This window comes from Meriones unguiculatus, chromosome 3 (genome assembly GCF_030254825.1).
Source record: "Meriones unguiculatus strain TT.TT164.6M chromosome 3, Bangor_MerUng_6.1, whole genome shotgun sequence".
Classification (NCBI taxonomy): Eukaryota; Metazoa; Chordata; class Mammalia; order Rodentia; family Muridae; genus Meriones; species Meriones unguiculatus.
Genome location: NC_083351.1, coordinates 158,041,432 through 158,057,242, shown reverse-complemented (window position 1 = coordinate 158,057,242; position 15,811 = coordinate 158,041,432). Strand labels below are relative to the sequence as shown.

Here is a 15,811-nt window from a genome sequence, read left to right as displayed (position 1 = left end):
TGATTTAAGGAAAAAAAATAGTTCTTGGACATCTTCATGACCCTTCACAAATGTCACTTCGCAGAGGTGATTAGAAATCAGAGACATGCAGATAAATGAAATTCATGCTGCTTTTAAGTAAAACTCTGCAACAAGATTCTTTTTTTTTTTTATTTTTTTTTCAGTTACATTTTATTAACTCTGTATCCCAGCCGTGTCCCGATCCCTCATTCCCTCCCAGTCCCTCCCTCCCTCCCTCCCTCATCTCCACCATGCCCCTTTCCAAGTCCACTGATGGGGGGGACCTCCTCCCCATTCATCTGATCCTGTTTTATCAGGTATCTTCAGGACTGACTGCAAAGCCCTCCTCTGTGGCCTAACAGGACTGCTCCTCCCTTCGGGGGTGGGGAGACCAAAGAGCCAGTCATCGAGTTCCTGTTAGAAATAGTCCCTGTTCCCCTCACTTTGGGAAACCAATTGGTTACTGAGCTACCACAGGCTACATCTGAGTGGAGGTTCTAGGTTATATCCATACATGGTCCTTGGTTGAATGTCAGTCTCAGAAAAGACCCTGTGCCCAGATATATTTGGTCCTTGTGGAGCTCCTATCCTTTCCCCATCAGACTAACTCCCCTTCTTTCTTATGATTCCCTGTACTCTGCCAAAGGTTTGGTCATGAGTCTTTGCTTTGAAAACACTGCTAGTTAGAGTCTTTCAGATGCGCTCAGTAGACTCCTGACATACATTCAATGCACATCCCATCTGTCTTTCTAAACGAGGATTGATCATCTTACCCCATGTCCGCTCAATTGATTATCTTTTTTAGGTGTATAGATTTCATTATGTTTATCATATCTTATAGGTCTATATAAGTGAGTATATCCCATGTTTGTCTTTCTCCTTCTGGGATATTTCACTCAGAATGATCTTTTCTAGATCCCACCATTTGCCTGCAAATTTCATGATTTCCTCCTTTTTGATTGCTGAGTAGTATTCCATTGTATAAAAATACCACAATTTCTGTACCCATTCCACCGGGCTTTCTAAGACAAATAGGAATAGTGCTTCCTCCAGACCCAGCTATACCACTGCTAGGTATATACCCAAAGTTTGTTCAAGTACACAAAAAGGACACTTGCTCAACCATGTTTATAGCAGCTCTATTTGTAATAGCCAGAACCTGGAAACAACCCAGATGTCCTGCAACAAGATTCAATTCTCTCCACTACAAAACCATCCATGGAGCTGCCAACCCCTAACAACACGTGACAGGATGGAGTTTAACCTTCTCTTTCTTTCTCTGCTAGTTTTCTGGCAGGGGTTATTATTGAGAGGAGAAAATAATAATAATAATAATAAAACAGGGTTGGAGCAAAAAGCTGGCAACATTTCAGAGTTTATATGCCAAGTGCTCTTTGACTAAATTACTTCTAGGAAAAAAAAAGGTGAGAGAAATAACTGTCACTCAAAAGTTTTATTTTTCCTCCTGCCTTAGATCACAATACAGCACCTAGAAAGGCAATAAGAGTAAAGCAAATGACTGTAGGTAAATCAGGTAGATCCACTCACTCGCTTATCGATCCCTTGTCTTAATTATTCTCAGAAACGTATTCTTGTTTTCAGCTATTTTGTACTGAATGTTAAAAAGTATGGGAGAGACAGATGATTTTAAAATTAGTTTCTTTGTCATTGAATAAAAAGAACAAACCTATCATAGACACAAATATGTAAATTGCCGATGGGTAGAAATTAGATATGAAGAAAAATATGTGCACAAGGTAATCAGAATTTAAGCCATTTTTCTAAGTTATCTAAGTGGCTACAGCCTAAGCAATTAGCCAAAACTGAAGCATTTCCCTCTAAATCAGTAGTTCTCAACCTTTTTAATGCTGAGACTATTTAATATAGCATCTCAGGTTGTGTTGACTCCCAACGGTAAATTTATTTTTATACTCCATAGCTGTAATTTCGCCACAGTAATAAATTGTAATGTAAATATCTGTTATACAGGATATCTGATATGTGAACCTTGTGAAAGGTTTGCTCAACCCCCAATGGGTCATGACCCACAGGTTGAGAACAACTGCTCTGAAAGTAATGTTTTGACCCTAGCCTATTAGGTCTCATCACGACTGGCTGCATTGTCTTCCTCTGTGGCCTGGCAAGGCTGCTCCCCCTAGGGGAAGGTGATCAGAGAGCCTGCCACTGAGTTCATGTCAGAGAAAAGTCCCTGCTCTCCTTACTAGGGACCCTACTTGGAGACTGGGTCTATGGGCTACATCTGAGCAGGGGTTTTAGGTCCTCTCCATGCATTGTCTTTGGTTGGAGAGAAGAGGGGGGAGGGAGAGTGGGATTGGGAGGAGATGAGGGAGGGGGCCACAGCCAGCACACAAATAAATAAATTATAATAAATGATAAAAATAAAAACAAAAGTAATGTTTCTAGGATAATCCCATATGCCATGAATATACGAGTTCTCAAATATGAGTGCTTAAAATATAAAGTTAAGCTCCTGTCCTGTGAGAGCTGATAAGCTAGGGTCAGATGGAAGGGGAAGAGGACCTCCCCTATCAGAGAACTTGGGGAGGGGTATGGAAGGAGACAAGGGTGGGATGGTGGGATTGGGAGGGAACAAAGGAGGGAGCTACAGCTGGTATACAAAGCGAATAAAATGTAATTAATGTGAAAAAATAAAAATTTAATTAAAAATTATAAAGTTAAATAAGAAAATTTACTGTGTAAGTCATATGTATACATTGTACATATTTGCAAAGTATGATGGTGTGAAGAACTGAATTATAATCTTTTAAGTGAGATAAATATTACTTCAGTGTTCTCAATATTCAGCACTAATAGCACATAAAGTGGTCCTGGCACCTGCTTTGTGGTGTCTCATTTATCTTGTCAGTTTTCTTTCTCTTGTGATGTGATTGTTTTGTTTGTTCGTTTGTTTGTTTTGTGTGTGTATGGTCTATGTGCATATAATGAACCCTATGTAAGTATGCAACTGCTAGGGTGTCTCGCTGAAAATGTTAGCAGTTATCTTATATGCTGCTCTAGTGTGACTGCCATTGGGCCTTTTTGGCTTCCTCTAGCTCTGCCTCTAATTCTATCATTTTCTACGCCTTTAAAATATTTTGCAAATTGTATTTAAAGTTTTAGGCATTTCCTTCACTCAGAATAATTCTCTGAAGAATAATTGACTTGATAAGTATAGAACATTGTTTTTTGTTGTTGTTTTCGTTTTTTGATGAGTGGTAATTTGCCTTAAAATTTGTTTAATGTTTACTGGCAAAGGTCATCCCTGCTCATGCTTGTCTTTGCCATTGGAAAGAAGGTTGTTACCGGTGTTTTTAGTGTGTGTGCGTGTGTGTGTGTGTGTTTGTGTGTGTGTGTGTGTTTATGTAGACAAGCTTAAGGAGGTAGGAGGATGCTATTGTAGAGTCAGTTCTCTCTTCCACCTTTAAAGGAGTTAAGATAAAGCGCAGGTTTTGAGGCTCATAGGACAAAAACCTTTATTGTCTGAGCCATTTCATTAGCTCCCAAACATGGTATTTCTTCATTCTGCAGTAATTCCACTATTAACTTTTTAAGAGATTCCCTATCTTTTATACTTGTGACACTGATTTACATTTCTGTTACTAATGCATGGTCAGTGTATGCAGAATCTATGTTAGTTTAATTTTTCAGAGGTGAAAGTGAAATTCAGAGATAGAACCTTTGTCTGACATAGTTGATGTCCTAGATTCAATTGCAACACTACAAATATCACAAATAATTTTTTGTTATCTCAAAACAATATCTGTTTATCTAATGTCTGGTGACATAGGGATATTTTCTTGTACTTATTTTCTAACTGTATTTTTTTGTAATAATATCACTGTTCTTCACTTTATTTGCTAGCTTTCAGTTATTAATTTTCTTTGATGAGTTTGAATATGTTTATTAAAGTTTTACAAGATGTGATGGTATTGGTTGATGCATCTCACTATTCAGCCCTGTTGATGTAGCATTCCACTATCTTAGGTCTCCCATGACTTCTGCTCAGGAATCAGCTTGGTTTCATGTTTTCATGTATCTGATGAGCTGTTTTCCTTTGGCTACTTCCAACCTATTTTTAAATGTGATGTTTTTCAGCAATGTATCTAGGAAAAAATATTATTCCATATACCAACTGAATTCAATGGACATTTTGGATTTACAATCAATGGGGTTCATATAGTTTGGAGAATTTATTTCTATTCATTCAAGTGTTGTAGTCATTGTTTACATCTTCTCTGATTAAGAGCTCTCATAACACATATATTAATACACTCACACACACACACACACACACACACACACATATATATATATATATATATATATTTCCTCTGGAGTTCTTTTGGACATTTTTGATAAATTATTGAATTTTATCATTCATATTTTATCAATATATAATTATATAAATGTAATAAAAGTGATAATAATGTCTCGTTTATTTAAAATTTATGTTTCTTAAATTTTGAAAATTTTCTTAAATAACATATTTCTGGCTTTTATATAATTCAGTCTTTGTTACATCTTAGATATTGTTCTAAATAATAAAACATTTATTCTTATTGATCTTTGCATAGTTGTTTATATTTGGCCACAAAAGTTTGGACCAAATAAAGTTCCCATCTCCATTCTTAATACCTGATAAAATCCTGAGTTTAAAAGACTGTATTATTTAGTATGTATTGCTTCTCAAAACAAGCAAGCAGTATACATTTACTTTGGGGAGCATAGACTATTTTCTGTTTCCAGAAACTTTTACAATACCCAATTCTCCATTTGCATGGCTTTGGCCTAATACATATTTGAGTGACAAACATTATACTGGAATAATTCTAACTAGTCTAAAAGAAATGGAGAAATTATTTTTTAATTATAATATTTTATTTTTATTAGTTACAGTTTATTCCCTTTGTATCCCACCTGTAGCTCCCTCTTTCTTCCCCTCCTAATATTAGAAATTATTAATATATCAGAGACAGCCCCTGTTCCCCTTACTAGAGAACCCACTTGGACACTGAGGTGTCATGGGCTACATCTGTGCAGGAGTTCTGGTTTATATCCATATATTGTCCTTGTTTGGAGTATCAGTCTCAGAAAAGACTCCTGTGCCCAGATTTTTTGGTTCTGTTGCTCTTCTTGTGGAGCTCCTGTCTCCTGCATGTCTTTCGTCCCCCGTTTCTTTCATAAAATTCCCAGCACTCCGCTCAAAGTGTTCCTATGAGTCTCAGAATCTGCTTTGATAGGGTTCCCTAGTAAGGGGAACAGGGGCTGTCTCTGACATGAACTCAGTGGCTGGCTCTTTGATCACCTCCCCCTGATGGAGGAGCAGCCTTACCAGGCAACAGAGGAAGACAATGTAGCCACTCCTGATGAGACCTGATAGGCTAGGATCAGATGTACGGACTGCCACTATCAGTGGACTGAGGAATGGGTAATGGAGGAAAAGACGGAGAAAGGGAAGGATTGGGAAGGGATGAGGGAGGGGCTACCGCAGGCATACAAAGTGAATAAACTGTAATTAATAAAAAATATATTAATCAAAAAATGAAAGAATAAAAACAAGGAACAAAAAAGAAATTATTAATATAAGATATCCTAAGGAACATATACTATCTGGAAAACCCATGAGAAATGTTGGATAAGGGCCAAGGACTGGAGTTAAATAGCAGTCAAACTATTAGTTAATCAACAAATAGAAATAAATTGAGACAAAGACTTTTATATATTTTCCTGTGATACAGCTATCTCCTTGATTATATCTAAAATCCTGTTTAGTAGTACAAAAAAGTACAAATCAAATAATGTCTAAAATATGTTAAGTGAAAAATTTTGTCTTCGTGTTATAACCAGACTTATGTGATTTTTTTAACTTTATCTACCTGAAGCCAGAATTTGATGGCAAAACACAGTTTTGATGCAGTAAAAATAGTAGTTATTTTCCTATGAAGATTAAAATCAACTGTGTAATTTCTGCTGTTATTATTCCCACTTGTGGTTTTTTAGCCCAAGAAAGAAGCTTTATAATGACTAATGGTGAGTTCAGGGTGATAAGGAAAAGTACAATAAGAAGACAGAGCCACGAAACATACCTGAAGAGATTTCTCTTTATTGTGACAACTCTGCTAAGCAAAGGCTTTATGACTGTCTGTAGGCAGAATATTATTGTAGACTGTGTGAATATTCAAATGGTGATTTCTGTGCCCCACCCTCCATATCTGGTTGCATACATTGTTCTGAGAATCTCCTGTCTAAACTTTACTTCTGAATTGTCCCTTGGTATGTCAATAAAGCAGCTTAACAGCTATTCACTGAGCACAGGAGAGTATAGGGCTGGACTTCCTGCCAGCCAGGAGAGAGAGGAGGTGAGTATTCAGCTATAGAGGTCCAGGAGATATGAGGAAGGAGTATCAGGAACAGAGAATGCCATAAAATGGAAGTGTCTCCGGGATCTTGGGAAAGAGGGAGTCAGATTACCTTAGAGATTTAGAATAGAGTAATAACTACTCATTATTATACCATAAAACTTACTAAAGAAATATAGTAGTCCTGTATCAATTATTTGGGTGCTAATCAGGTTAACAAAAACTGCAACACAAACAGTTCTTAAACTAATACTAACATTTGTCTAGATTTCTCAATATTCATTCAATATCAATTTTTTACAGTAAGTGATTAACATTTTCTAAAAAGTATAATAAAATTTACATAAATGCCTATAGAGAACATTTATTACTTTATTTTTAAAAATTAGTTTAATATTAAATTTATATTTTGCTAGTTACCAAATTACAGACAATGTGCTTGGGAAAGGCTGAGCAAGTAGAGTTCTCCATACAGGAGCACAAGGACTTGAGTTGGATTTCCAGAACCCAGTCAAGGCTAGGTGGGCAGAGTGTTCAAGCTGTGGTTTCAGACTTAGAAGGTAGAGTAAGGTGATCCTCAAAGCAAGGTGGGCAGCAAAACAAGTTACACAGGAAAGCTATAGGTGTAATTAAGGGATCATGCCTCAAACAGTAGGTGAAAGAGCAATCAGGGATGTTTCCTGAAAGCCTACATCCTGAATACACACACACACACACGCACACACGGAGAGAGATCCAGACACTCTCACACACAGAAACACACACAGACAAACACAGTCATACACAGACACAGGCATACATACACACACAGACACAGGCACACATAAACACACACACATACACACAAATCCAACATGGACCCACACCCCAGAGAGAGAGGGACAGAGATATAGAGACAGAGAGAGTTGTACCTATGCACACAAATGTCCCATATATTTCAGTGTCTATGTAAACAGTCTATGTGTGCAGACACATGAAAAGTAAAAATATAAGCACCAACACCAAGATTTGAAATTACCATTTTACAGCTGTCAATAGACATTTTAAACTTGCATGCCCAAGCTTTTTTTTTAACAAGTTACTTTTTCTTCACTTAGGAAGATTGTGTGTGTGTGTGTGTGTGTGTGTGTGTGAGAGAGAGAGAGAGAGAGAGAGAGAGAGAGAGAGAGAGAGAGAGAGAGAGAGAGAGAGTTGTTGTTGTTGTTTGGACCAGAAACAAAAATAACAAATATATATACAGGAGATGAGATTTGAAATAGACTTACAGCTTTATCTATCTTGCTTCCTTTCATCTCTAGCAGAAAAGTGTTGAAATTCTGAAAATAATGCTGTCCCTATGGACGTGCAGCTGCTGAATGCACAGCACTCTGACAGCAGAAAGCCTCCTTTTCTAAGGATTTTCATTAATCCTTCTGTGGCTGAGGGATGAGGGACTGAGTCTCTGTTATGGCTCTATAATCACTTAAACTTGAATAAGCTCACAGCCCTAATGGGGTTGTTTCCCAACAAAAAATGAGATGGAAATTTGTGTTGAATAGCCGCTGATTACAAGAACATGATTAATGTGAAATATGAAATTGATTTATGGATACTGCTGTCACGACCCAGGCTACAAAGTGTAATATTATCTAGTGAAAAATGAGGGCAGAGCAAAGAGCAGTGGCAGACACAGCATCATACTTTTAAGATGCATTTCATAAATTGGATGTAAAATCCAGAGTTGCAAATGGCTTACTGAAATATGTTTGATGTTGTTGGCAAGTTAGCAAGAAGATAATTGTATTTATTTTGTCTGAAACCATAAGTACAGCATAGGTTAATCTACTTTCTTATTAAATGAAATCATAACTGTATAGTTTTTTTCTTTTTTATTCACTATGATTTCCATATTGCTTTGAAAAGAAAATTTCTCTGAAGAATTTACAGTTGTCTATGATATGCTATCATTTAGATTAATGGATACAATTGTGCCGCTTTTGAATTTCATACACTACAGACAATATACACATATGGATAGTGCTAATATTTTCTTTTCTCTTACCTTGACTATCACAGAGAAACACTTTATAGTTATTATGTTAGTACCTTGGGTTCTTGTGCGCCTGTTACATCTTGAGATATAGAGAATGCTTTCAAATCATAAAATCTCCAATATAATTATGTATTCCATCATTTTAATTTTTTGTTAAAATTAACATACAAAGCACTTGTTTCACATTTATGTTTCCAATACATACCCACTGCTTATTGACTATCCACTGTCTTACCCTTTGTTCCTTTTCCGCTTCTCACTGGCATCTCCTGGGTCACAAATAGTGCACTCCTCTGCTGTCATCTGTTGAATATTACATTACTCTCCATCCCTCTAGAAATTTACCTCCGTTCCTGGTTCAATTTGGTTTCTCTGTGTTTCTGTCTGTCTGTCTGCCTGCCTTTCTCTCTCTCTTTCTCTCTCTCTTCCTCCATTTCTCTTTCTGTCCCACACTCCCCCAATGCACATCAATACATCTAGATCTCTCTTTCTCTTTGTGTCCCTCACTCCACTTCCTCATGTCTAAGATCCTACATGTTAGAAAAAAAAGTACCATATTTGTCTTTGTGAGTATGCCATATTTCTTTTAACACAACAGTCTTCAGTTCCATGCATTTCATGCAAATGTCACCATGTTATTCTTTAATTCTGAATAAAATTTTATTACTTGTATGTGCTGTATTTCCCTCATCTATTCGTTTGGTAAGGGATATCTAGGTTGGCTCCACAACTTTCCTGATTTGAGTGGTATCAAAAATAAACATGGTTAGGCAATCATTCTCCACAGAGTCCTGTGATTTAGACTACTTTGGGTATATTTTCAGGTATGGAACAGCTAATTCAAATGGTAGCACACGTTTAGTCTTTGGAACACCTCCAACCAGATTTCCAGAGTGGGTGCAGTAGCTGACAACCATACCAGCAATATGTATGTTTGCATTTTAAACATGTAGGGCAATTGAGATCACAGATATTCTTTTCAAAAATGATAGGAACTCGGTAGTTGTACAAGCTTTCATAATAGTGACTATCTTTTGGCATAATGTAAAAGAAAATATATGTTGTAAAGCTTCAGTTTGAACACGTCCTCACACATGGCTGTATTATTAGAGTGAAATAAATCTGATTTAGAATTCTATTTGACTTAGGATGCTGCTTGTGAAATTACAACTTGACAAAAAATTACTGACAAATTTGATAATATGCCTCATAGATAATGGGTTGCTTTTTAATAGGATGCTGATGAAATCATTTAAGGTTTTATCTAGCTTATTAATTTGTCAATTTTAGACATTCCTACCCACTTAGCCCATTCTGTCTTCTAAAATTATTATTGACAAGTTTATATGCTGTAATTTGTTTTCATTAATAAGATTTGTCCAAAGAACAATGTTAGGTTTTCAGTATTAAAATATTCATGAATTATTTTATAATTGCATTAAACATAAAACTTGAATATTTATTTTAAAAGTATAATTATATATAATATTATATGTAGTGTTTAGTTTTAATTTTATATTATATATTTTATAATTTATATTATATGTATCATATAATTTCATTAAGAAATAGGTTTCTTGATTAAATCATAGACTTTCTTTGGGACATTATTTTTTCTTTGCAGTACTTGGCATAAATTTCAGGGCCTCAGGGACTCACACACATTAGGCAAGCAAGTACTCTGTTACTGAAGGACATCTTTAACCCCCAAACATATAAACATTTCTACTTACATATATTTACTTTTACAAGGTACTCCTAAAGGGCCTTTATATTTATTGAGTTATTTCTTTTCAACTTAGATAATAAACAATAATAAATAATTTAAAATTGATAAATAAAACATTTACAGAGAGAAAGGGAGAATATCTCCTTTGACATTCTCATATATACTCAATTACTCATGAACTTCCTTTCAAGTGATTATACTTATATTAGGAATTAAATCTGAGCTCATAAATATCTGTTTTTGTCCATAGGCAAGAAAATAATCAACTTCAGTTTTATTTCATACACAAAAAAATTAATTGAGTCATTATTATATTATACTAATGAATTTTAAAGTTGTTGCAAACATCTAAAGTAATTTTTCCCATTAACATATTACTTCAGAAAATGACAAAATTTGGATTTAAGTAATTTTTGCTAGACTTTGAACATTTTACCGCAATTATTTTACCAAAGAACTGTACATATTTGGAGAAAATAATTTTGTGAAACAGAAATTCTGTCTTACATCTTTTATTTTAAAACCTTTGTTTCCTTGGAAGTTCCACATAACGAAAGATTTTTTGTCAGGTGAGTTTCCCAGTGTCAGGAAACTTAACAAGAAAGTGTTGAGACTATAAGTTTATCGCCATCAACAGTTTTACCATTTAATAAAATTTTAAAAATTCCTGGTTCTCTAAGCAATTAAAACTCTCCTCTTTCATTTGTGAAAATTATGTCAAATGAATCTAGATTTTATTCACTAAAGTATTAACCCTTAGGACTGAGTGATGGCTCAACAATTAAGAAACTTGTTCATTTGGTAACCTATCTGGGCTTCAATCAAAAACCAGGAATGAAGAGGACCTAGACCTTCTGCTCAGATGTAGGTAATAGGCAGCTCAGTTTCCAAGTGGGTTCCTAGTAGGGGGAACAGGGGCTGTCTCTGACATGAACTCAGAGGCTAGCTATTTGATCACCTCCCCCTGGGGGATGCTGCCTTGTCATACCACAGAGGAAGACAATGCACCCAGCCTTGATGAGACCTGATAGGCTAGGGTCAGATTGAAGGGAAGGAGGACTCCCTTATCAGTGGACTAGGGGAGGGGAATAAAGGGAGAAGAAGGAGGGAGGGTTGGACTGGGAGGAGACCAGAGAGGGGATTACAGAAGGGATACCAAGTGAATCAATTGTAATAAATAATATAATTTTTTAAATTTCAAGGATTTTCCTGGTAAATCCATTATATGTATTACATAATTATAGACATAACTACACTGTTTTGTAAATAACTAAACTCAGGGCATAAGCAACCAGGTTAATGACTGCCAAATTATCTAATATTATAACGCTCATTTTCACCAGTACTTTTGTTTTTATGACAACCATTTTATTTATTTTATTCTTTTAGAAATATTAATTTTATGTGTATGAGGGTTTTTTTTTTTCCTGCATAAATGTTTGTGAATCATGTGTTCTGATATCTGTAGAAGTCAGAAAAAAAAAAAATCAGAGTCTCAAGCTGAAACTACAGAAATCTGTAAACTACCCTGTGGGTGCTGCTAAAAAGCCTGTAGAGAAAACAGAAACTGAGAGTTGGAGTATCTCTGTGACAGAAGACACTAAGTCAGGATAGGCTTCTGGGAGGATATAGAGAGGACTCAAGCATAGACTCCTAGTAGCAGAGGCTGCAGAGACTGAAGAGGACAACCACTAACTAGACTAGTCTCCTAGCAGAGGGAAGGGAAAAACCATCCCAGCACAGAAAAGTCAACCCCAAATTTTCCCTGCCTACATGATGTGCAGAGATGGATGGAATACCCAGCCAATGCCTGGCCCAAACAAAGACCGACCCTATGGGAGAGTTCCAAACCCTGATGACGTGAATAATAATCTGCTAAGCTAACAGACAGGAACCTGACAGAGTTGTCTTCTGAGAGTCTCTGCCCAGCAACTCCTCAAAATAGATGCTAAAGACTGACCATCAAACATTAGATGATGCTTAGGGCATCTTGTGAAAAAGTAGGAAACAGAGAAAAGGACCTGGAGTTGATAGTAACTCCTCAAGAAGACCAATAGAGCCCACTAGCCAGAACCCAGAAGGGCTTGTTGAAATGGACACATCAACCAAGGACCATGCAGGAACTAGATCTAGGCCCCCTACAAAGATGGAGCAGATGGACAGCTTAGGCTTCATGTGAGCCTAAAAATGGGAAGTAGGGACTGCATTGGAAAGAGGCTCACTTTCCGACTTCTTTGACTTTCCCCGAGCAAGACTGCCTTGCGAAGCCACAGTGAAAGAGGACATGCTCAGTCTTGATGCAACTTGATGAGCAGGGCTGGATGGGAAAGGGAGTGTCCCGTTTGCTGAGCAAAAGGGGAGGGCGAAGCAGAAAGAGGAAGAGTGGGACTGGGAGAGGAGGAAGGATGGCGCTACAACAAGGATGTAAAATGAGTAGAAGAATTAAAAAAGAGAAAATGGGATATACATAAATATACATACATACATATACGTATATGGGTATATATACATATATGTATGAAACAATGCAACCAAGAATCATGGGTATATATACATATATGTATGAAACAATGCAACCAACAATCATGCATTAAGACATAAATCATTATAATAAAATATCAACTAGGCTAACAAACAAGACATTTTGTTGCAAGTTTTTTATGTGTAGAAAAAAAAATTTAAACCCTATTTTGAAGCATAAAACTTCCAGTAATTATAGATGAAAGTATACAAGTATTTTGAGGCTGTGTAGGAGTATATTTGAGCGTCAGTGGTGAACAGAGGGAATGTGCTTCCAAATTTTTCTCATTCACACTGGAGACCAACAGAGCCAATATATCTGGGCCCAGGGGTCCTGCAGAGATTGCTGAATCAACCAGTCATGGAGAGGACCTAGACCCCCTGCTCAGATGTAGCCCATAGGCATCTCGGTCTCCTTGGGTGTTCTCAACGGGAACAGGGGCAGTTTCTGGCATTAACTCACCCTATCAAAGAGTGCCTGCTCTTTGATCACCTCTCCCTGGCAGGGTAGCCATACTAAGCCACAAAGAAAGAAGATCTAGATAGTGTTGGTGAGACCTGGTAGGCTAGAGTCAGATAGGAGAGAAGAACCTCCCCTATCAGTGAAATAGGGGAGGGACATGGGGGAAGAGATAGGGAGGGTGGGACTAGGAGGATCTGAGGAAGGGGGCTACAGAGGGATTCAAAGTGAATAAATTGTAAATAATAATAATAATAATAATAATAATAATGCATTTAAAAGTTAATTATATTTAATTAATACTGAATAAATTTCCAAGCACAAGTTTTATTTTGTTCCAAGGCATCTAGAAGTTGTTGTACAAAATACAAGAACATTAAAAAACAGTCATCCATTTTGTAGAAATCTTTTCTTTGTAATGTTGTCTTTCAAGAACGTTCTCTGTCAGATGGGAGCAATGTTGAAGAAAATCAATCCCTTGCCAGATTTTTATTTCTCCCTCTCACAGGAAAACATCAAAATTGAGCTAATAAACTTTGACTGAAACATGACATAAAGTATAGCTCCATTCTGTGATGTGGAATATTGTGGAGTATAATTTATATAAAGTTGTCCACTATTTTAGTGGGGTGCAAAACAAAAATTGAATACTTTCAAAATATGACATCAGGAACAAAATACCTAAAGTAAGTTGTGAAAATTGTACTTGGCAAAATGTAATGTTAGTAAAACACAATTCAACCAACTAATGCCCAAAGCTAAAATCATAAGAGTAATTATGATATTAAAAGAAATAATTTGCATTTTAATAAAAATTTCTAGTGTTAGTTGGCAAAATTGCTGAACAGGTAAGAGCAAAATTATCAAGACTGTTGACCTGTAATTGCTTTCAAGATTCCACGTGATGGAAGAAGATAACTGACTCCTGAAATTTGTCCTCTGACATCCACACATATACATGGAATGCAGATTCATGAGAGCATGCACACATATGTGTACACAAAAATGCACACACAAGTTTAGTGAATGTTAAAAAATTAAAATTTATTTTTTCTAAAATGTTATAAATTTATTTTTCTCAAAGGTTATAAATTTGGACAATTTATAGGAACAAAATTTTATTTTGTTTTCTAACAGAACACAAATCATAAGGCCAGTGATCTTCCAATTATGAAGTATTCTCAATTTTTTGTAGAGTTTCTGGATTAAGGAGGGGTATGTTAATGAATGTTTGACATTAATTCTCTCAATATAGAGTCTACGATTGCATAAACACTAGGATGACCATGCTTCAGCTCTAACACATTTGTTTCTGAATAATATAGTATATAGACAGGATTTATTTTTTAATTAATTTATTTATTTATTCTATTGTTTTTATTATCAATTACACTTTATTCACTTTGTATCCCCCATAAGCCCCTCCCTCCTCCCCTCCCAATCCCACCCCCTTCTTCACTCATAGTGGAGGACCTCCTTTCCTTCCTTCTGATTTGAGTCTATCAGATCTCATTAGGAGTGGCTGCATTGTCATCTTCTGTGGCCTGGTGAAGCTGCTCCCCCCTCAAGGGAGGTGATCAAAGAGCAGGCCAATCAGATTATGTCAGAGGCAGTTCTTCTACCCATTACTATGGAACTCACTTGGACACTAAACTGCCATAGGCTACTTCTGTGCAGGGGTTCTAGGTTATCCCCATGCATGGTACTTGGTTGGAGTATGGGTCTCTGGGAAGACCCCTGTGTTCAAATCTTCTAGTTCTGTTGCTCTCCTTGTGGAGTTCCTGTCCTCTCCAGCTCTTACTATTTCCCACTTCTTACATAAGATTCCATGCACACTGCCCAACAGTTATCCATAAGTCTCAGCATCTGCTTTGATAGTGTGCAGGGCAGAGCCTTTCAGAGTCCCTCTGTGGCAGGTTCCTAGCTTGTTTCCTGCTTCTTCTTCTGATTAGACAGGATTTATTCTGAGTAGACAATGGTTGAAAATGTCAACATGGTTCCATGAAGCAGTAACTATACAGTGAACCTCAGATGAAGAACAGAGGAATGGTCAGGAGGTCAGAGGTTTATCTGCACAGACAGTTGGTCTGATGGCTTCTGTGTTTACACGAGGTTTAAACTGTCCTTTCTTGTTTCTGGTCTTCAAATATTCTATTTCTGAAATGGTTGGTACATCCAATCTTCTGCTTCTTTTTTTTTTAACTGAACAATAGCATTTTTAACTAATCACAGTATATATCTTCAGTTCTCCATTCATTTTGCGAAACTGTTGTGCCAGAGACCGGATTCCAGTTTTTCACAACATTTTGGACTAAAGCGGAACTGCCAGACACAATTTTCCTCCAAACAAAGACAGTTAAGCATCTTTATTCAGAAGTTGACTGTGAAGTTTCTTAACCTCAATTGATGAATTCCTTGATGTAGGAAAAAGATAAATAGAAATAAAAAAAAAATGAAAACACAACTGGATGATATATAACCCTGATAGCATTAAGGTCAGAATCAATTTCGTTCATACAATAGTTCTTAGTATGGATTTGAGAGCTCAGTCTAAAGGAAGCTTATAGCCTAAACTCTGTCCTGAGTCATTTCTAATATTAAAGGAAAAAGATGTAATACATGAGCTGGTGGATTGGAAATGAGAGCCATGCTGAAGCCGAAGGAGATAGCTGGTTCTCTAGGCAAGAAGC

At 36.5% G+C, this 15,811-nt stretch overlaps 1 protein-coding gene across 10 annotated transcripts in view; it reads left to right on the top strand.

The window, feature by feature from the left end:
• The window catches only part of Epha5 (EPH receptor A5), a 339,138-nt gene that overhangs the window by 68,413 nt on the left and 254,914 nt on the right, over positions 1–15,811 (top strand). The gene's annotated exons all lie outside the window — the stretch shown is intronic.